The following is a 21,010-nucleotide window of genomic DNA, read 5'->3' on the forward strand; positions in this document are numbered from 1 at the left end:
AGAAAGCATGTGTGGGGGGAGGGGGGGGGGGGGGAGATAGGATGGACACACAAATATTTCCACGCTTTCGTTTAGTTTCGGGAGGTCGAACGGGTGCGTATCAGTGAACGAGAGAGGCAGAGTTGTCTTTCTCTCTCTCCAATAGACCACTTCGCTCCTGAGCGACCCAGGCTTAAAGGGGTCGTGAAACGTTTTCCGGAAATTTTGCACGGCTTGGTTAAATGGAATCCTTGTCCTGCATCATATAATATACCGCGATTCGTTTCATCGCCCGCGTTGATTTATTAGCGACAAAAACAGAATTTCGGTTTCCTAGCGCGCGTCCTCCTCAACTCAACAGATACGTCATAGCGCTAAGCCAATGAGAAGCTCTCGTTGCCGGAGCCTGCTGAGCCAAAGTTGACCGAGCTCGGTGTATTTTAGAGGTCTTAATTGTGCCCTACTCTACGCTCACACAGGTTTTTTTTAATATGGCCGACGCCTAGGTTCCTCCGTGGGTTCCAGCGTCGCTGTGCTGCAATATAGTCGCTACTGTTAAACCATGGTTACATCATGGGCTTTGAGCCTTACGCCGACGCAACTTTTCGGGTGCCAGGTCGGCGAAGATGGAGCCTACGAGCGACCGGTACAGTAACACTTGTGTCGAGAGGCCCCGCGGCACAACTCTGGCTTGCAGAAGCCCCGACCGTCAGCCTCCCGATCCCAGCCGTTTCGGAACTACGCATTGGTATGTATGTCCGAGTCTTGCAGCCTAGCCTACGTTTGACCGTTGCGAGAGTGCGCAATTGCTAACCGAAGCTTTCTAACAGGTGCAGCTGCGGGCGGTGCGTGCCGATGCCGACTGCTCTTGAGGGCATCTGGCGAGATCCCGGCGGCGACTACGTAGTTGAAGCAGCCGTCTGGGTGTTACAGACATCCGCATTTACTCCAAATGCTTCTTGATCATGGACTGCTAGTCGAGAACACAAGGTAAGAATCTTGAGCGAAAGGCGACATAACTTGAACAAGCGGCCACCTGTTTTTCATTTTCTCGAGCAAGAAATGCTGTAATGAAATCTATTGCAGAAGGCAGTGTTAATAGAAGAAAGCTTCCCCTTTAACGTTGCTTACTTGCGATCATCTACACTGTCTACAGTGTCGATATTGCGCCACATTAGCGCGAACACAACATCGCTGGTTTTCATATTTTTCTTGTTTTCGTAGAAGGTGCGCATGAGCATGACGTTTCACCATGCAAATTACTGTTTTGCTTAATTCCATGCACGAGTAAATGAGAAAGCACGCATCATCTGATAGTGTGAACTTGCTAAATGGAAAGGGCATGCACGTTGATTGATGTGAAGTAACGGCAAACAAAAAAAAAAAAACAACAAAAAAAACAAAAAAAAAAACTCTGTCCGGACACTGTGCTAAGTGAAATTGCATGCAGTGAAGTAGCCTGTATCCTGCAGAAGCCGCGGGAAAATGCACTAAAAAACGACACAGAAGAGAAAAACACACAGAGCAGGACTTGCTTCTGCAGACGATCACCAACTAGCCCGACAACTCTTGTTATAGCCTGTCCGCACTTGCTGCCAGAACAATTACCATACCAGCACTCAAAGTTTTATTTGCTAGTTGTTTTTTTTTTACCCACTTGCATTAGGTGAGTGTTGTATAGTGTGCAAATATAATTTAAAAAATTGTCCGACTTCACTGATACCATCATCAACACCTCCACACAGTAAACCTCTCCAAAATGCTTTGACACTGACATTTTACATGTGCTGGAATGTGACAACCAAAAAAAAAAGAAAGACGTTCTTCCAAAGGCCAGTATACCGAAACCTCCACAGCTTGAGTAAGTGTTGGAAATTTTACAGTTAGCAAATGAAGTTATAGAGTAGTTTTGCGGCACTTTAAAGTTTGGCACGTAGCATGTTGTGGGAAAACAACTGAGAGCCGTTGACAGAAGTGGATTTATGCCTCCTTCGAATAGAATGACTCCATGCACAGAGCTGCTTAATGCATAAGTCGCATACTTAACATCTTCGTGCTATGCGGACGATATCAGCGTGGACATTGACATCGGCCACAACACTAGTATAAAGGGTGTAAGGCGACTACCAGGTTTTGTCAGTCAAAAGCTGCATTGCCTTCAGGCATTATTTTGCTGCAGTAGCAAATTGTGATTGCACTGGAGTTCTAATATTGGGTGGGTCTCATTCTCTCTCAATCACTTGCAGCAGAATTCAAAGTTTGCCATACCTCCAGGGAGAATAAATCGACAGTGAAAGTTACACTGTACAGCTTCTGTTAGACGGGAATTAATTGTACAGATGCATGAATAACTTTCAAATTTGTAAAAGACCTAAACCATATTTTCATTTTGCTATGCTGAAAAGTGCATATTGCTTTTTCTCTTGTCAACAGGAAGCACCGCTACGTCTGCTACAGCCAGCTTGCGCACTGGCTTTGGGGATGCCTCGGCAGACATCACAGTAAAGTCCTCCCTATTTGTGATGCAAGCCAAATAAGGGGAAGGTTTCTATCTGACAGTTACACTGGTTTTCAGTTTGCACAAGGTTTGTAGAGTCATCACGTTATTCATTCTAAAACAAGCCGGAAAACATGAGAAGAGAGAATTGCAGGACAGCTGGACTAATAAGTGGAATTTTACTGAGGGATAGAGGCAAAAGAAGACTTGCACAGAGATGCACATGTAAAAAAGGCCCCAAAAGACTGTTGACTGATCTCTTAGCCACACACACGTCCTTAGCCTTTGCAGTATAGTGTGCCTTTGGATTTGAATCTGTGGCTTCCCTTTTGTAACGAGTGGTTTTTGACCATAAGGAATTTGCTTTTTTTAGATGATTTTTTAGACCCTTTCTGCTTTCCACGCTTTCACTGCTTTGGGGGTTTTTCGTGCACGTGCATTTCTGTGCGAATCATCTTTTGCCTCTTTCCTTCAGTAACATTTCAGTTGCTAGTCAAACTTTGTCTTGTGCTCCTCTCACGTGTTTCGTCTTCTGGCTGGTTTTAAGATGAATCAGTACCAACTCATCCAGTTGTTAGTCTTGTTGATATCACTAGCCTGACTGCACCCACTGCTGAGCAAATGCCTCTCCCATATCCATCCGAATAACCCGATCCAGTGCCAGGCGCGTGATTCTCGCAAACTTCCTAATTTCATCTGCTTGCCCGAGTTTCTATCGCCCCCTGCTACACTTGCCTTCCCTTGGAATCTCAAAGACATATATAGGCTCACTTAGAATGAATTTAGTGTACTCACTCCCTTCCTTTACCTTTGACGGGTAGAATTTTTCTTCTTTTGGAACTGACCGCAGATACATCATAATGGGGGAGGCATCATAATAGATGCCTCTCCCGTATCCATTCAAATAAACCAATCCTCTGTCAGCTGCATCCATATGATCCCCGCAGACTTCCTAATCTCATCTGTCTGCCCGAATTTCTGCCGCCCCCTGCTATGCTTGCCTTCCCTTGGAATCTACAAGACATATATAGGCTCACTTAGAATGAATTTTGTGTACTCGCTCCCCACCTATACCTTTGATGGGTGGAATTTTTTTTAGCACTGACTGCAAATGCATCATAATTGTGCACTTGTGTATATACCTGCTTGTATAGATGCCTCTCCCATATCTATCTAAATAACCCGATCTTCTGTCAGCTGCATCCATCTGATCCCCGCAAACTTTTTAATTTCACCTGCCTGCCTGAGTTTCTGCTGCCCCCTGCTATACTTGCCTTCCCTTGGAATCTACAAGATATATATGGGCTCACTTAGAATGAATCTTGTGTGCTCAATCTCTAACTATACCTTTGTCGGATGCATTTTTTTTTATTTAGCACTGACCTCAACACATCATGATTGTGAAGCTGTATATACACATTTGTATATTTAGGAGAGAGGAAGACAGCAAAGAAGCATGAATAAAAAATGTCTTGCTCTAGGTCAACTTCCTTCTAGCTTAAAAATTTTGTGTGCACTGATGAACCTGCGGCCAACCAATAAATTATTTTGAAAGCAACATGTCTCTCTTTAACACTCATTTGGTAACATTCGATAATGCCCAAATGTACTACAAAGTGGTGGTCCTTGTGGCACTGACAAACCTAGATTTTCTAGTTGCCGCGTTCACCTTTACACGGCCTCGAAAAATAGTGGCTCATGGGGAATAGAAAAATCAAACGGTTTTCTGCAAAAGCTGCTTTGAAAGGTGGCCATTGTTTGCAGCATTTTGCAGTCTCATTCAGAAGCAAGCCAACATAATCTGCAATCTGTAGACATGCATACAATAATATGTGTCTTATACTTTGAAATGTACCAGACTTTAACCAGTCATAAAACAGCGTGCTGAAAAGGTATGTATAGTAAAGCTTCCTTCGTTGATGATACCCATAGTTTGCATGGAAACATCTGCACTAGAACCTGCATGACGTTGAGTTAATTGGCCTGCTGGTTGAATATGCCACCAAAATGCTGGTAATACAATGAACTTCGTCGGTGCTGGGGTCAAGTCTGGAAATATAAAGTTGGGATGATTTAATTGTGAAATCTTTAGCTGCTGAATTCACTGCAGGCTAGAATGTAACAGGATTAAAGGGCAGCTGTAGACGTAAGGGCAGCCCACATTGTCATGCCATCTTATGCGTCCTAGTGCACATATCTACATACCGTGCATGTTTTGCTAGTAAACAATATAACCACAGATTTTCGAAGCTCCAAGAATGCTACACTGATGCTGTCTGAGTAGCTGCTTATGTCGCTGAATATTGTGAAAGCCTTTTGATGGAACGAAAACTGCTTGGTGAATACTTATGCAGAGTGAGGTTGGTCAGGAGAGCAGGTGATATGTAAACCTTCGCAATTTAACCATACGAGCACATACTGTATGATACTCATACAAATTGAAAAATATAAGGGAAGGAATTGAACTGAAGACTTCGCGGTTCGACAGTCCAAACTTCTGCTACATGTGCTTTGGGCTGTGTGTGCTAGCCCGCTTGCAATCTGATCGCCCGAGCCAGGAAAATGGTACACACCCATATGAGCACCACTCCCAGTACTCTTTAACATGTACATAGAAGTGCAGGTGCTTGGGATAAACCTTGGTTGCAGCAATGCACCTCAAACAATGGCATGTTAGCCAGAATAGCAGGTTGGGCTTGTTGGTTTTCCATCCTGAGGTAACGGCGCAAAATGTGGACGGGAGCACAAGACGAGAAGACGATGAGACATTGTGTCGTCTTCTCGTCTTGTGCTCCCATCCACGTTTTGCACTGTTACTTCAGAATGTCACGTGCCTGCCCAATATCTACATAATAGTCACACGAACCACTTTGTGTGTATTTACGACTACTTGCACAACACCGTTGCCATCCACTGATGATGAGCAGCTGAACAGCAGTTTTTCACGTACACTCCGCTGCCATTAATTACAAATGCTATCACGCTACGACTTCCCATACCACCCCACCCAACCTCTGTGTGTAATGACTCAACCTTTGGTGCATTTGCATGTTCTCGGGATACTGAAGAAATCCATGGTACCAATTAGTGGATTCAAGCAACTTAATCTGACATACATCTGGTGAGAATATTACAACTCTATCCATGTATACACAGATCTGTATTACCACAAGCGTCACCTACAATTGTGGTGATGCCGCTCAGAACATGACATTTTTTTTTTAGGGCATAATTCTCCACAAACCGCTGCTGAGCTTTTGGCCCCTTGGTAAGAGGCTTTCCACATCTGTGGGAAACCACTTCAAAAGTGGTGTGCATTCACAGTTTCAAAGCCTGCATTACAAATTTTTGGAAGTTTTCAACACCACAGCCTTTGGCCTTTGGCACTACACATCACGGAGTTCCTTATATCTACTTGTGCTCAAGGCCACAAGGTAGTGCTTTAGTGGATCCATACCCACTTGCCAATTATATGCCATTATGCATGCTTTCTCCATAGACTGCAGCTAAATGTGGTTTCACACACAAATATTTATACTTAATTGGACAGGCGGACTGCCCAGAATGTTCTACATGTGACATTACGGAGACTGTGGAGCATGTACTAGTGGTGTGTCCCAGTATATGCGTGCAAAACAATAACTCGAGTTACTTCTTTGAAGTGTTTTGGCAACAGGCCTCTCTCAGAGGATTTATTAGCCGGTTGGCCAGAAATGGAAAGCTCTACAGGCAGTGCAGGCTTTCTGCTGCTTCTTGCATGACACAGGACTTGACCCGTGACTGTGGTGCAAGTTACTATACCTGTATATATTTTATTCAAGTCACGACCCTCTTTGTTCTTCTCTTTCTCTTCCCCTGTACAGAGTAGCAGGTCAGATATTAAGCTTTTAAACCAATCTATCCGCCTTTCCAATCAATAACACTTGCGTGAATGCATTTCTCCTGGATGGTTGATCTGGTAATCACACCATCGTAATGCAAGGACACGGGGCGTATAAGCTTTTGAGGTGAACAATTTTTACCCTAGAAATGTCTTTTGAATGATGTGAAGGATTCTGAGCTCTGCTCAACATGGTCCTCCTCTTTGGAGTCTTCAGGTTCTATGGGACTAGATGAGTGCTGTGGAAAGAACGTGATCAAAGTGGAACCAAGGGGCCTGTTCTGGGTGGTACGAGGGGCACCTGTTGTGCTGGCCTCACGGTATATCGTTCAAAATAAAAAAAAAAAAATCCAAAATGCGCATATTACTGCTATGAAGGCATTCTGGCAGGAAACAATCAAATAGAACTGGTGGCTTCTGCAAGTCGAGTAGTTCTCAAATAGGCATATCTGCAAGGCTACAAATCGCAACTACTTTTACTGCCTTTATCACGCGACCTACACATTTTTTTTGCCAATGCACTGGGCCAGCGGTTTTGCGTCGGTATGACGCATCGTTTGAGGTGAGCTTTCTTCGTTTCCGGTCCATGCCGAGGCTTCGAATGACGCCGAGGTTCATTTAGGACTTCCAGTAGAAAGTAGTACGAACACATGAACCCAATCGGTGTGCCAAAACTTGTAAAAGCGAGCGTTACTTCCACTCGGAGATACCGTGCTGCAACCTCGCGACGCACACGGTTGGCATGGCGAGCACTCAAACCCGCACAACACGCCTAAACCCAGAACCTAAAGTTGTCAGGAAAAAGAGGCGAAGTCTGAGCACTGTAGACGTTGTAGGAAGTATGCTTCCTCCTTTATATATATATATATATATATATATATATATATATATATATATATATAGAGAGAGAGAGAGAGAGAGAAAGGTTACGAATTCGGGAAGGTGGGGGAGCAAAGCTGCGACAACGCGTTGGGTGAAACGGCCACCCAAGTACATTGTACCAACCTTTTTTTTGGTACAATGATGCCGAAATAAAGGAAGCGAAGCTCGACACGCTATTCTCAATGATGCAGCGCAGAGGCGAGCAATTAATAGTACGCCGCCTGAAACACTCCACCCACCACTCGGATTGAACACACTTGTCGATGTCTTTGACCTGAAACCGTATTTACATCGTACCTTTAATGACGTCAAGAATAAAAAAAAAAATTTACAGCAGCGGCCGCACAACCAAGTTGTACCGGTGGTATGAGACTGCTCAAGACGTTGTGCTCCATCACGAATGTTCAAAAAAACAAACAAAAAAAAAACAAATAAGATTGGAACCATTGTCATTTGGAGTACCCGGCGGAGCGAGGTATAAGACCTGAACTTGCAGAGAGCCGGCTCCGTGAACTGCGCATGCGCGCCCAGAACCAAAGTGGAAAGGAGGATGCGTGAATTTTCTCGACGGATGTGACGTCAAACAACTTTTAGTATTTGCTTTTTTCTGGAAATAAGCCTCAAACCCAGATGCCACTTACCCCGTTTCGAGCCATCGCACCCGAGCAAAAGCTGGCGCGCTTTTCGGGCAACGGGTGCTCGCGCCTTGCGAGCCCTAGGTCGCTTTTCATGCGTCGGCTTGTTGTAGTTTGCGGGGCATCATCCCGATAGATGCAAATTCGGTGAAAATCTGATTCAGTTTGTGGATTGTTGCCCTAAATTCAACAGCGTAGCCTTCGGTCCTGTCGCTGCCCTGTCTGCAGCCTCCGACTACGGTGAGTCGTACGCGAATGATGGTGTTTCGTACATGCCCGCGAGCTCTAGGTAAAGCATTTGTCGGCGTTCTGCTACAGTCTTGCAGTTTTTTTAACGAGTTTTTACACGGCAGTGCAGCTATGCGGTAGTCACAATTACTGACGCGGCGTAATCACGCGACAGTCTCCGGGCGAAGGCATGTGGAGACTGCATAAATGCGTCGATCCCGTTTCTTCGCGCTTGAAACCGTTGCATACCTGCTGCTGTGCACCGATCGGTCGCCGGTTGCTGTTGTCTTCGGGGTGCACTGGGGTATTGGGACGTACGCGGCGACTTACAGATGATGTGAAACTATTTGTGAGTCGAGAGTCACGGAAGTTTGTAATTTGCTTTTTTTTTTTTTAATTCTTCGTTTGTGGCCTAGTTTGTTTGGGCAGTAGCAGGCATTTTGGTGTGGTGCGCCAGCGTGAACGCGCTGGTTTATGATCAGGAGGTTTTATTGCCTTCCTCGCAGCTTCAGCAGATAGAGACGGTCGTGCTTCCGTCAAAAAACTGTCGTAAGGTATTTATCTATGCGGCCCATACGTGGTGCTGCAGTGCAAGAGGTCAGCTTCTTTACAGTGTCGACGAAGTGCTAAAGAAGGGGAGTTGCTGGCTAGCTGAGAGATAGTATAAATGTAAACTGGCCCAGTGCGAAATGAGCCCCGGAGTGAAACGAGCCTACTGCTCAGCATAAAATTGCTACAAGATACGGGCGTATACCCGCACGAATGTATTGTGCTTGTATGCTCACACGTTCCACTGTCGAGTACTCACATCGGTGCATGCAGCAATGAGGGTGACTCTTCGGCTATCATAGGTTCTTGCCCATGAGAGTATCTGCCCTTTTACTACGAAAATAACTGCATTGGTAGAACTCGCTGAGCTTGTTTATATAGATTTAACACTTCAGATGCATGTTTATACCGCAGAATTCCCTAATATATATCTTTTGCTTGCTCCAACAGCGTCATCACTTTGAGAAAACTGGGAATGATAGCAGAAACAATGCCTCCATAAATAGTGGGCAGTGCTTGGCTTCAAGCTGCTGTCAAGGCCATTGACAGCTTATTTGAAAACAAAGCAATAATTAACCTGAGGTGGTACGTTTTGTTGAGGGGAGTGAGGCACCGTTGCATGTACAGCCTTTGTCAAAAATGTAGAGCCCGGGGGGTCCGCTTCTGAGCCGAATAGTGGCACTGATGTAGAATTAGTTGAGGCCTTTCCCACTGAAGGGGGTAGGACAAAAAATCTTCTTGCCATCAACAAAGTTGGAATACCGGAAATTCATTACAAGCCGCAGGAACTGGCCCAGAAGCAGACCCCCTAGGCTCTACACTTTTGACAAAGACTGTACCTCGTAATCCTGTCAAAGAGCTTGGCAGTTGCTGCTATAAGCACTCTTCATTACAATTCCATGCAAGCCGCAGCATATTCCGCACTTACTGCACACATGATTTAACTTAGTCTCTTTGTTTGCTATTTAAGTGTTTTGCAAGTGTGCTAAATATTTGTATTTGTGCTAGCATTGACTGCCAGTCTCGTTACTGCCTTTTTCCTTCTGCGGCAGGCACTCTCACTTGCTTTACTCAAATCAAATTCTACTGTGAGTGAGTTTGCTGAATTTATGCAAACTAAATGTAATTGCTGTATTACTCTCATTTATTTACATTTACAGAGGCAAGGAATACTCTGGGCCGACGTACGAGTTTCCTCCACCAGTTGGATTCCGCCGCTACCTCAGTAGTGCAGTGAGCTGTAACTGGTGTGACCAAATGGACACTCTCACTCCTACTGGTTTAGAGCGTGCTCCTAGTTAAGTTTAAAATATCTTGCTTGCAATGTATTTAATCTTGTTGTGGAGTATTGTCACCCTTGCATTTGCTGATATGTTATTATTTGGAAAGCATTCAGAGTGATTTTGGACGCATGATTTGCAGTGGCGGGAGGTCGAGAAGCACAAATGTGTGACTGCAATTTTTTGCCTCTCTAGTTTTCAGCCTTTAGAATTAAAGCAACAGATTGATATGTGAACAGGCCTGGCATGGATTAAAGAGTTTGTCATATACAACAACACTTGACCCTTGCGGGGGTAACACAGCTGTGGTTATCTGAGCAAAAGTTCTCTGTATGTGATGGTGTCCGAAACATGGCATTGTCTTAAGTAACTTGGCATGGAATCGGCCACTTCTTGCACTCTCTTGACAGCATCTATTGTAATGTGTGCTAGGCGACATGCCTTCGGATCTGTTGTATGTTTGCAGCAGTTGCCTTGATGTATCAAGATGGGGTGGTTGTTGCGAGTTGGAAATTCCTATTCTCCCGACTACACCAATAAAATGTAGTGAAGCCAAATACCAGGAACCAATGTGTTACATGGTTCATTGTGAAGGCTTGCCATTCTCGTAACTTTGCCAAATTGCTAGAAACATTATTTTTAAGCCTGGTCTTCTTTTGCTCATAGCACAACTCATTTCGTGCATTTGTCAACTTTTTGTGGTTTATGGTTGGCACATTTTGCAGAGGGTGACAAAATTTGAGCTGGTGTGCCACGAAGGTTAAATATCTGTTTATTGAACTCTTCTCGGGAAGCTACATGCAAATACTGCCTAATGTGGCTGTGAGGGCTTCGCACTTGATTGATGTACCGGTGCATTACTTGTGGCAGCTGGTCTACATTGTACAGGACTGCCACTTTGAGAAGCACCAGCACTGCTATGAAGCAGATTCACAGCATTGTTCCTGGTGGAGGCAAACCACTGTAGATGTCCTCATTCCAGTGCAGCTTCAGCCAGTGAAGTTTCACAATGCCCGTGTTGGACAAACAAGAGGCCTATGAACTTAAGCATTTCACTTAGTCATTTCTTCCAAACATCCGTCAAAACAAGCAACCTGTTGGTTTCCCCAAAATCCCTGTACAATCATATTTATTTTTATTTTTACAAATAGTTTGTATCATAAGCTGGAGAGCCTTCACTCAAGTATACACTAGGTTCCTATCTACGTGAAAACTACACGCTTGTTTGCCAGTGTCAGCAGATCGTTGCTAACGATTGTGGAAACCCTCCTAAACAGAGATAAAACTGAGAACATGCAGCGATCATGTGTACCTACTCAAAAGCAAGTGGGTACGGAAACTATGTGCACCTTTGGCCACTAGTTGGCATTACAGGTGGTTGTAGTACCTGAATCGCTAAAAGCTGAAATCGGAGCTTCTTCTGACAGACTCTTCTGGCTTCTTTGCTGCTAGTGCGATAAAAAAAATCTGTAGCTGAAGTTGCTGAATCACACAATTTCAGTGTTTTTTGTTGTGCGGCCTGACACGAAAATTTCTCTGTCTAAGGTGCCACCATTCTTCAGATACAGATCGCTTGTGTGTCACCACTTGGTGCGATGTTACTCTGTGTCACCATGGGTAGAGACAGACAATTGGAGGAGGAGGATACGCTACAACAGGACATGTATTTGCAGACTAACGGGAAAAATAAGGAGGCCTTAGGAAAGCTAAAGAATACGGTAAACGCTGCCATGAGGCTCACTGAAAGAATCTCCAATCTAAAGAGAGGATTGCAGGAAAAGGAGTCAAGTCATTTGGTACAGGCATTCGTGATCAGTAGAACAGTTTATGCGACGCCTTGTATGAATATGGACGTGACGGAGGAAAACAAGGTGGACGCTATGATTAGGCTGGCGTATAAGGCGGCCCTTGGGTTACCTAACATTGCTTCTACCGAAAGTCTGTGGGATTCATCATCATCAGCCTGACTATACCCATTGCAGGGCGAAGGCCTCTCCCATATTTCTCCACTTAACCCGGTTCTGTGCTAGTTGCAACCGCTTCACCCCTGTGAACTTCTTAATCCGCCCATCTAACTTTCTGCCGCCCCCTGCTACGCTTTCCTTCCCTTGGAATCCAGTTTGTTACCCTCAGTGACCATCGGTTATCTTCTCTTCGCACTACATGTCCGGCCCATGTCCATTTCTTCTTCTTAATTTCCACTAGAATGTCGGTAACTTGAGTTATTTTTCTGACCCACTGTGCACGCTTCCTGTCTCTTAATGTTACCCCTATCATTTTTCGTTCCATAGCCCTCTGGGTTGTCCTCAACTTAAGTAGAACTTTCTTGGTTAGCCTCCACGTTTCAGCCCCATAGGCGAGTAATGGTAAGATGCAACTGTTGTATACTTTCCTCTTGAGCGATACCGGTAAGCTGTTAGTCATAATCTGCGAGTGCTTGCCAAATGTGCTCCATCCCAATCCTGTTCTTCTTGTTATTTCCTTTTCATGGTCCGGATCTGCGGGTACTACCTGTCCTAAGTAGACATATTCGCCTACTACTTCTAGTACTTCGCTACCTAATGTAAACTGCTGTTCCTTTCTGAGGCTGTTGAACATTACCTTAGTCTTCTGCATATTGATTTTCAAGCCTACCTTTCTACTTTTCCTGTCTAGGTCATCAATCATTATTTGCAGTTCATCCCCCGAGTTGCTTAGCAAGGCAATGTCATCAGCAAATCGCAGATTACTGAGGTATTCTCCATCTACCCTTATCCCTCACTGCTCCCATTCCAAGTCTCTGAATACTTCCTCTAAGCAAGCTGTGAATAGTACTGGGGAGATTGGATGCCTGGCAAGGTTAGCTTCATATATGCGTGAATCGCACGGTGAAGTCATCGGTCATGACCGGACATGATGACATTACTGCGAACACATTAAGCTGCACAGAATAGATGAAACAACCTCCAGCTTAAACAGCATCACTGTTGAAAGTGGCCGTTGAGCAGTCTAGTTGAAGGTTTGGGCGGCTCTATGCGAGCAAGGAACTGAGTGCTGTGATTTAACTTCCTAAAATAAATGCCACGGAGTGGTTCTTTTTTCTTAATACAGGTCATACGTTTACTAGAACCACCTTACTCTGTATTTTACAGCTGTAAATGCTGCAAAAAGCAAATTTTCTAAATTTAAGAATTTTATTCTGGCATGGCTTATATTCTCTAATCTCCAAAACAATTTTCTTGGGTTCCTTTACTTCTGGAAAACTTGGGATATTGTTGGAACAACTACGATGAGAACAGCAAATTTTACAAATTTGAAATTTAAGTGTATGAGAACATGCAAGATGGCGACCATGGCACAAACTTTTTTTTTTCCGGCTAAAACAAGCTGGGGTAATGTTTGTCGTAGTAGCCCAATACAGTCCTTTTCTGAACTGATGGCAGTCAAGCGTAAAAATTGCGTCAAATGGCATGATATGGGCCTGTGTGCAGGCTTCACACAACTCGTACTCTCAGGCAAGTCCAGTAAAAGAATCTGACTGCTGGGCTGCTACCTGGCACAACAGAACCCAGAATGCAACCTAATCCTACGTTAGCCTGCATACTTAATATTTTTTAGACAAAGCATTCATAGAATATTGAAAAAACTCGTACATGCAGAATGCGATCAAAAAATCTGGAGCAAGTTTTATGACACGCATGCCATTTTTCACAGCATATCACGCAGCTTGGAAGAAAGTCGACAACTTCACTTTGAAAGCAAATTTTTGTGAAAATGTACAACACCACTGGGAAGGAAAACAATTGAAGCAGTTGAAACAAAAAAATTTGGTAGCGTATGTGTCAGTGAACCCTCAGTGTCTATTAAAAAAAGTGAAATCAATCATCTTCGACACTAGTAGAACCTGAATAGCGCTGTGTGAAAGGCTGTCCACAAGTGGCAATAAGCAAAGTTAAAATCAAAACAAAACCAAACTTGACAGAACTTGCACCAATATCACTGCTATGCTAAAATAAAATACACAGACACCATATAACCACTGTTCACAATACAAGTTCTACAAACCTGATGCGAATTTTTATATCATAGCTGTAACGATACTAGCACAGCCTGATAATTACAGTACACCTAAACAATCACTCTACCTGCCTCTATGCATATATTGTATGCATATAGGCACTATGCACATATTGTACTTGACTACAAAGTTCAGCATGGTAGTTAACCATGCACATGAAACAGCTCGGGTATTGAAAAGCCTCTTCCAATCTTGTTCAAAACCAATATATTCTGATCAAATCAACATGCAAAATGTAAATCTTTCGTAAAAAATTTCATTTTGCACACAAAGACAAAGGTAGCTTTACTGCACATACTGTAGCATGAGTTGAATGCTACGGGCAAATTTTCATAGTGCTGCAGGGTTTTTATGTGTTTATTATATGAACGATGCAAAAAATAAAAAATCGGTGAACTCCATAAAAGGTGCCACATTAGAACAAAAATTAGCAGTGCTATGCCTAGATAATTCCACTGCAAGAATGCATCTATGCTGACTCATGTTCTATTGCCATAAACAAAGTACAGTATGTGAGGAATACAAGGGATGAAGGTTTGATTCCCAGTGGAGACAGTATTTATTTATTTTATTTACCCCACTAATCACACATGTGCTCTGTACTGTCGTACAGTACAGCAAGTAATGGCATATGGTACCTGTAGTAAGACATAGTTCATGCTGGATACATCGGCTGTCATGCAAAGATGTAATCAATGCAAATAACACTTTTTGTAGTGGCTTGAAATTGTTGACGACTGCGACCCCGAGCAGTTCGCACCTGAACACTGGCAACCACTGTGATTTCGTAGTATCGATGACAGTCGCCGCAGATGATGAGGGGAATGTCTGGTGCCCTCACAATGCATCAGCCATCTCGCAGATAATTGCTGCCATTCAGCGCCACCATTGCAATTCTTGTTTAAATGGCTATGGGTTGTACAAACTGGAAACTCTAGCAGACTAACAATCTTGTGCATTCACAATGCCGTAATAACAACATTGCGTGGGTAGTAATTTAGAAAAAATAAATACATTCACAGTTAAAACTGGTTCACTGGACAATATTTTGTAAGTAATAATTCAACAATACTGCACAAGAATTTTCAAAACTCCTCTGAGCCTCACTAGGGCACCTATGAATGTTGTGCAGCCTTGGTGGATGGAACCGTGACAGATTATTGTAGATGAAAATGTAGCCATTAAATACTGTCCTTTTTAAAATGCGTGATAGAGCGTTACACTGCAGTGCACAGGTGTAGAACATAAAAACATGGTTGCAGCTGCGAGCTATCAGGTGGCTGTCGCACATACTCCATGATAGTAAATCAGGTATAGGTATCTTCCATGGGGCAGGTAGCTAGTAGCAGGCTAGGCAGGCAAACAGGGTTCGTTCATGGCTCTGGTCCACCAAGAATGTGACAGTGCTGCAAGTCATCTATACTTGGGCAGATTACCTAACATGCAGACAACTACTGTAAAGTCAAACACTGAACTTATAAGTTGATAAGTACTGCCTTCGGATCTGAGCAAGAATGAGAACAGAGGCAAGCCATTTGGCAAGCCTGTTTCGATGCATTCCCTAAAGCCACATCTCTATGCTGTTCTGACCAGTTTATTTGTTTTACAAGAATACGCTAGGAAAGAACCAAGCGATCGCACATTACATCTACGTTGTGCACTACAGTTATAAAAATAAAAATCATAGCTAACGAGTACGTGACCCCGTTCGGTAATGCAGTACATTTACTTTGCTGTACAGCGTACCACTCGTCTCGGGACTGACGGACAGCGTGTTAGGTCCTTATCATTTGCCAAAAAAAAAAAAAAAAAAAAAAGCGAAGCTTAATTTCTAGTAAATCAACATTACACACTATTAAGAAGCGGTCAACACTCTTGAAACACAGTTCTATATTCAGCTAGTCTGCAAACTATTACCACAGTCTTCATGCATAAAAGCAACAACAGGCGCATACATGCAGCATGTGCTGAAAAGGCGCGTCCGATGCAAGTGCAAAACTGACGTTGGCCTCGGTGATCTTACGACTGCTAGGGGAAAGCTACATGCCTCACATTCACACTAAAAATTAATTCAAAGCACTTCGGACACCAACGTAAGCCTTCGATGTCTCTGTAGTCATTATGCCTAAACACTTTCAACGGAGCGCTTTATTTAGTTCTGCGCAGGCAAGCTCAGAACTTCTCTCAGACGACCTCAAGTGCAGCAAGAAAGTAACCTTGCTGCAATGTTCACAGTTAGACGTCCCGAAACAAATCGTTCCCAGCTAATTTCACACAGCGATTCGCGGAAGAATCGCGGTTCTAGCGCAGGCACCATGCTTACCAACATGGCACTCGAGTACGTTAATGTTCCACAAATCAATATATTAACTCATTTCCTTCCAAAGAGCAATCAGCTGGCTTTCTATTCGACTTACCAAAGTGATGCTCACCGTGCGAAGTGCGTCGCCTGTGCTGTATAAACACAGAACACAGCCATTTTATGGTTCGTTAGCATTAGCAACAAATAGATAAAGCGCAACACAGGCTCCGTAAAGCACTGGAAGGAGAATAACCAGAGTCAATAACGCGTCAAACATTTTTTTAAAACGTTTCATGTAACGCGCCGCAACTCAAATAATTTAGCGGAGGGGGCGATGATGATGATAATGGCGCACGCACCATCGTATCTGAAATTGTTGCAAATGAAACTATACAGTTTCAGTTAAACAAAGGAGGTGGTGACGCATAAACTACAAGTGCGAATTTTAATTATCTAAAGGTTTCCTTTTACAGAATTAATTTTTGTTGGTATTGGACGTTTTCGCCACCTGCAGCGCTGTCACTCAACCGTTGCAACGGCGCGCCATTTGAACCGGCTGGTTGTACGGTGCTCGCACAAGTCTCTGCAGTTCTCTCTTCTCAGTTCAGCTCTCTCTGCAAGCCTCCCAGAGGCTGTAGGACTCATTTATCTCGCCACAAGTAACTTTTAAACCACAGTTCAGCAATGCGACACTAGAGCCATTCAATGAAGGACTACACTTATTCCTAGTCTGGCATTTATTTCCTTTGCGCATTTTCACTCTGTCCATTCATAACAAAAAACTCGGAAGAAAAATCAAGTGGCTAAGTGCCTTCCCACAGTGCAGTTACATATCTATAGTTATTTCATAAATTGGCAACAGAGTTTTGATTCATCATCACTGCCTGCATTAGGTATGCTGAAGGGAATTAATGGTCTACAATCATCGCTGCTTCATGCGTTAGCTGCAGCCGCCAACCTTGGCTCATTTGCCGACATTATCTCTTCATCCCAGTGTCTGGTATCCCTTGCTTGTTTCACTCCCTCGAAACCTAATCGATTAGCTGAAAAGCCCTATTTCCTGGATTACATGTCCCACTCTAATGCTTCTTTTCAGTTTTCTGCATCTTCATACTCAAAGATGTGCACCATGTGCTGCAATCTCAACTGCAGGTACTCTACTGCAAGATGCCCAGCACTCTGTGTCATATGGTATGGTGTTGCGGCAGCATAGAAGTACCACCCACACAAACCATCAGATGAGAACCTGCTTATGCCCTCACCTTTTTGGATCAAGGACGCCACCTGCCCAGGGCAAATAGGGCCTGCTCATTTCAATAATAGCTGATTACTACTTCCTTGTTATGATTACCTTGATACTGTACTTTAATCCACATCTGTGTTTGTGAAGGTTTTCCAAATTATTTTACTTTCTATAACCTGCTGCACTGTCCTTTGCTTAGGTATTTTAAACTAATGCTTTAATGTCCACTTTTCAGCCTTTCAAATGATCACATGATAGCAAGCTGCCTTTTATTACATTATATGTACAGCACCTTCCAAATTTACATTCACCTCTTTTTGCTCTTTGGGAAATGTTTCTCATGGTTCAGATTCAGAGTGACTACCTGGCTTAAAAACATTACTCCCTTCCTACGTCCGAAACCTTCCTACCTATGTGCAGCAGTGACTTTGTGGCTATGCATTCAACTGCTAATCCTAAGGTTTTAAGATTAAATACATGGCTACATTTTGGCAGAGGCAAGATGTAAAGACACCTGTGGACTATACAATGTCAGTGCATATAAAAAGCACACCAAGCAGTCAAAATTAATTAGCTCTTTCCCATGCTTGCCGTCTTTCATAGACCGCATTAGGCTTTGGCATTCCCGATCCCTGTGTGCCATGTCAATACCTTTCCTTGTTGTAAAGTTGCTCTCATCACAAAGGTTTAAAAAATAAACGTTCATCTTGTAGTTTCTTTAGGTCCTTGAGCATGTGCTGTTATTGAGGCAGTGGGCAATATTTGGCTGGGGCCTTAGACATGCAATAGCCCAAACCAGATTCGAAATCGAGGAAACAGTTTAGCTGAAACAAATGTCGATTTCAGTCTCATCGACATCAACTGCAATGCCCGTTCTCTTTTTCTACAGGAATATAATGTAGACATGATGCAATGCTGTTCTCCCAAATGTTTTCCGATTGTCATGGCTACTACAGTTCAAAATAATGAGACCAAAGAGCACGACACACAAGGAATGCTTATTTGCAATGGAAGCATTTTATTGCAAGCTATGAAGTAAATACATTTGTCTTGAAGAACAAGCAAAAGATTGCAAGAAACCATCAAAACAAAATTTAAAACCCCATCTAGAAAAGCAAAAATCTAATGCCATGTTTTCATGGAAAGCAGCCATTTTTTAAAAAAGGCTGCTCTTTGAAGATACTCACAAAATTATTTCAGCATAAATGCTCATTTGCTACAATCCTCTTTTTTTCCAACTAGACACAAAGTCTACAAGACCTTGTGTATAAAATGCCACCAACCAGCACGCAGCTGCCATGCCATCAGCGAAACCATGCGCCCAACTGCTCATTGCACACCGGCCAAAACTCTGCACTGCCTTTGGGCAAGTGGAAAACAGCTGCAAAGCATCTTAAAACCCATCCACATTTTGTTTCTATTTTAAGGTGCTATCATTTCTCCTGCTTAAATCATTCCTTTCGTTTTCAGGTGCGATTCCATAAACTGAACTTGTTTATGAACCACCCTAGATTCGAAAATGTGTTCAAACCTGCTGTCTATGAGGCAGCGCCTTCAGAATGCGCGATGGCCAAAAATACTTTTGCAGCAGACTCGTTAATAACAGAGCTACAACCATCAAAACCGGTATGTTTCTCTCCTTCCCTTCCATCACCAAAGAGTCTCTCCCTCCTCCCTGGTTGACTAGCCTCCACAAAAGAATACGCGTAGGGCTGGTACATCTAGGCTCCCTAAATACGCGAAATGTGGAGCGCCATCTCTTAGTGCTTTGAGGAACTATGCCCGCCATGTTGGTTTGGTCAACAAAATGAAAACGCTGGCTGCCCTGTGCTGGGTAAAAACAGCTACGAGAACGCATCAAATGCAGTCATTATGGCCCCGACTTTTACAGGCATAATTTTTTTTTTGTTGCTGGTTGGTTTGTGGGGTTTAACGTCCAAAAACGACTCGGGTATGAAAGACGCCATAGTGAAGGTCCCCAACAATTCCGACCACCTGGAGTTCTTTCTTTAAGGTGCACTGACATTGCACAAACACGGGTGCCTTGCTTTTTGCCTTCCATCAAAAAGCTACCGCCGCAGCTTTTTTTTTTTCTTGCTTTCTGCTACCCAAGCACCACCAGTGACCTTCGGCTCATCCAGCTACAATGCCAATAAGGAGGAGGAGTGGGAGAGGCTGAGCTCAATGGGTGGCCGAAGCATAGGTGCGAGGCCTCTGGCCTTTCTTAGGAAACCAAGCCCGTGCATGTATGGATGTTCTGTGTTTTCTGTATTCATGGTTATGCATGGTGTACCATGGCTGGATTCGAGTGGCGACGGTGCGCTCTTTACGACCTGTGCATGGAGGGTGCTTCCTGTCTGCTACAGCTGCGAAATCGTGGCACTGTGTGGCATTGACGCGTCTACTCAGTGATGCCGTCATTTGGTGTGCAACAAGCTGGAAAAAAAAAAAAAGCGGAGGCTGGCCAAGCCTGCGGCTGCAAGCCTGCACTTTCACCCGGTTGTGATTCTTGCCAACGAGATGTCATGAACTTGAGCGTTCAGAGCGACCTGCAGTGATTTTTGCTGCTGTACTGAGAGTTATAGATGATAGGTATGCCGGCCGTGAGCCATCCTTACAGGCTCTGGCTGTGTATCAGCATCTTGCCGAAGAGCCAAAACCAGGGAAAAACTCGCATAAAATATAGCTAAATTATTGGAACAGAGTTCTCCATCACTCGGAAATTGATGAAGGAAACACCGCTAGTTTTTCAAACTTGCAGGCGTGGGCACGTCGTTCAGAGGAAATAAAGTTCAAATGCGTGGCAGAAAGCATACGCATGGGTCCGGACCGAAGGAAATACCAAAAGCACACTGCGGCCGAGAAGCTCAACTATTGTCATGAAGTTAGCTTCGTTACAAACTAGCCGCAGAGCTTAGCAACATAGGTGGCAGGCAAAGACAAGGGTCGGAAGGCTTTCCTACTATCCTTATATGAGGATGGTGATGAATGTCTCCTGTTATTTCGAGGTGATGTTGCGCACGCCTCAGAACAGGAAAAGCAGTTACAGTGAATGCGCTGTTCAAAGTGCACAAAAAGTGCAATAAGAGCAGGTTACCTTTTTTTTTTTAATTTGCACTAACAACTTAAAACAGGTCAACGACCAGCCTGACTTGCAGACACGTGAAGGCGCCCGAACTTTTGGTACATGCGCAGAAGCAGACAGAAATGTGCCCAAAAGCGAAAAGATGCCGTCACACTGGCATATCATTTGAAATAATGCATGTAGGCAAAACAGGTACTCCTCCTTGCTCGGCCACTAATTTTAACAGGCCTGGCAGAACAGGCCCGAGAGGCCAAAAATGTTCATGTGATAAATTCTGTGCTTCTGTAGCCATGTCAATGCATTTTTGACAGTTCCCCTCATATCATGAAGGAAACAAAGTTACAGCAGGAAGAAAAAAATCAGCTTTTGTGCAGCATAAAGGGACTTCCCTTA

At 43.8% G+C, this 21,010-nt stretch overlaps 1 long non-coding RNA gene across 1 annotated transcript; it reads left to right on the top strand.

Moving 5' to 3' along the window:
- The first annotated feature begins 7,878 nt into the window (after positions 1 to 7,878).
- Positions 7,879 to 10,495, top strand: LOC146177933 (uncharacterized). The gene is made up of 2 exons (XR_014701110.1): positions 7,879 to 8,113; positions 9,811 to 10,495. It is a non-coding gene; the product is annotated as an uncharacterized LOC146177933 (long non-coding RNA).
- The last annotated feature ends 10,515 nt before the right edge of the window (positions 10,496 to 21,010 follow it).

Source organism: Amblyomma maculatum, chromosome 10 (assembly GCF_055883805.1).
Source record: "Amblyomma maculatum isolate TAMU_Amacu chromosome 10, ASM5588380v1, whole genome shotgun sequence".
In the NCBI taxonomy this organism is placed as follows: Eukaryota; Metazoa; Arthropoda; class Arachnida; order Ixodida; family Ixodidae; genus Amblyomma; species Amblyomma maculatum.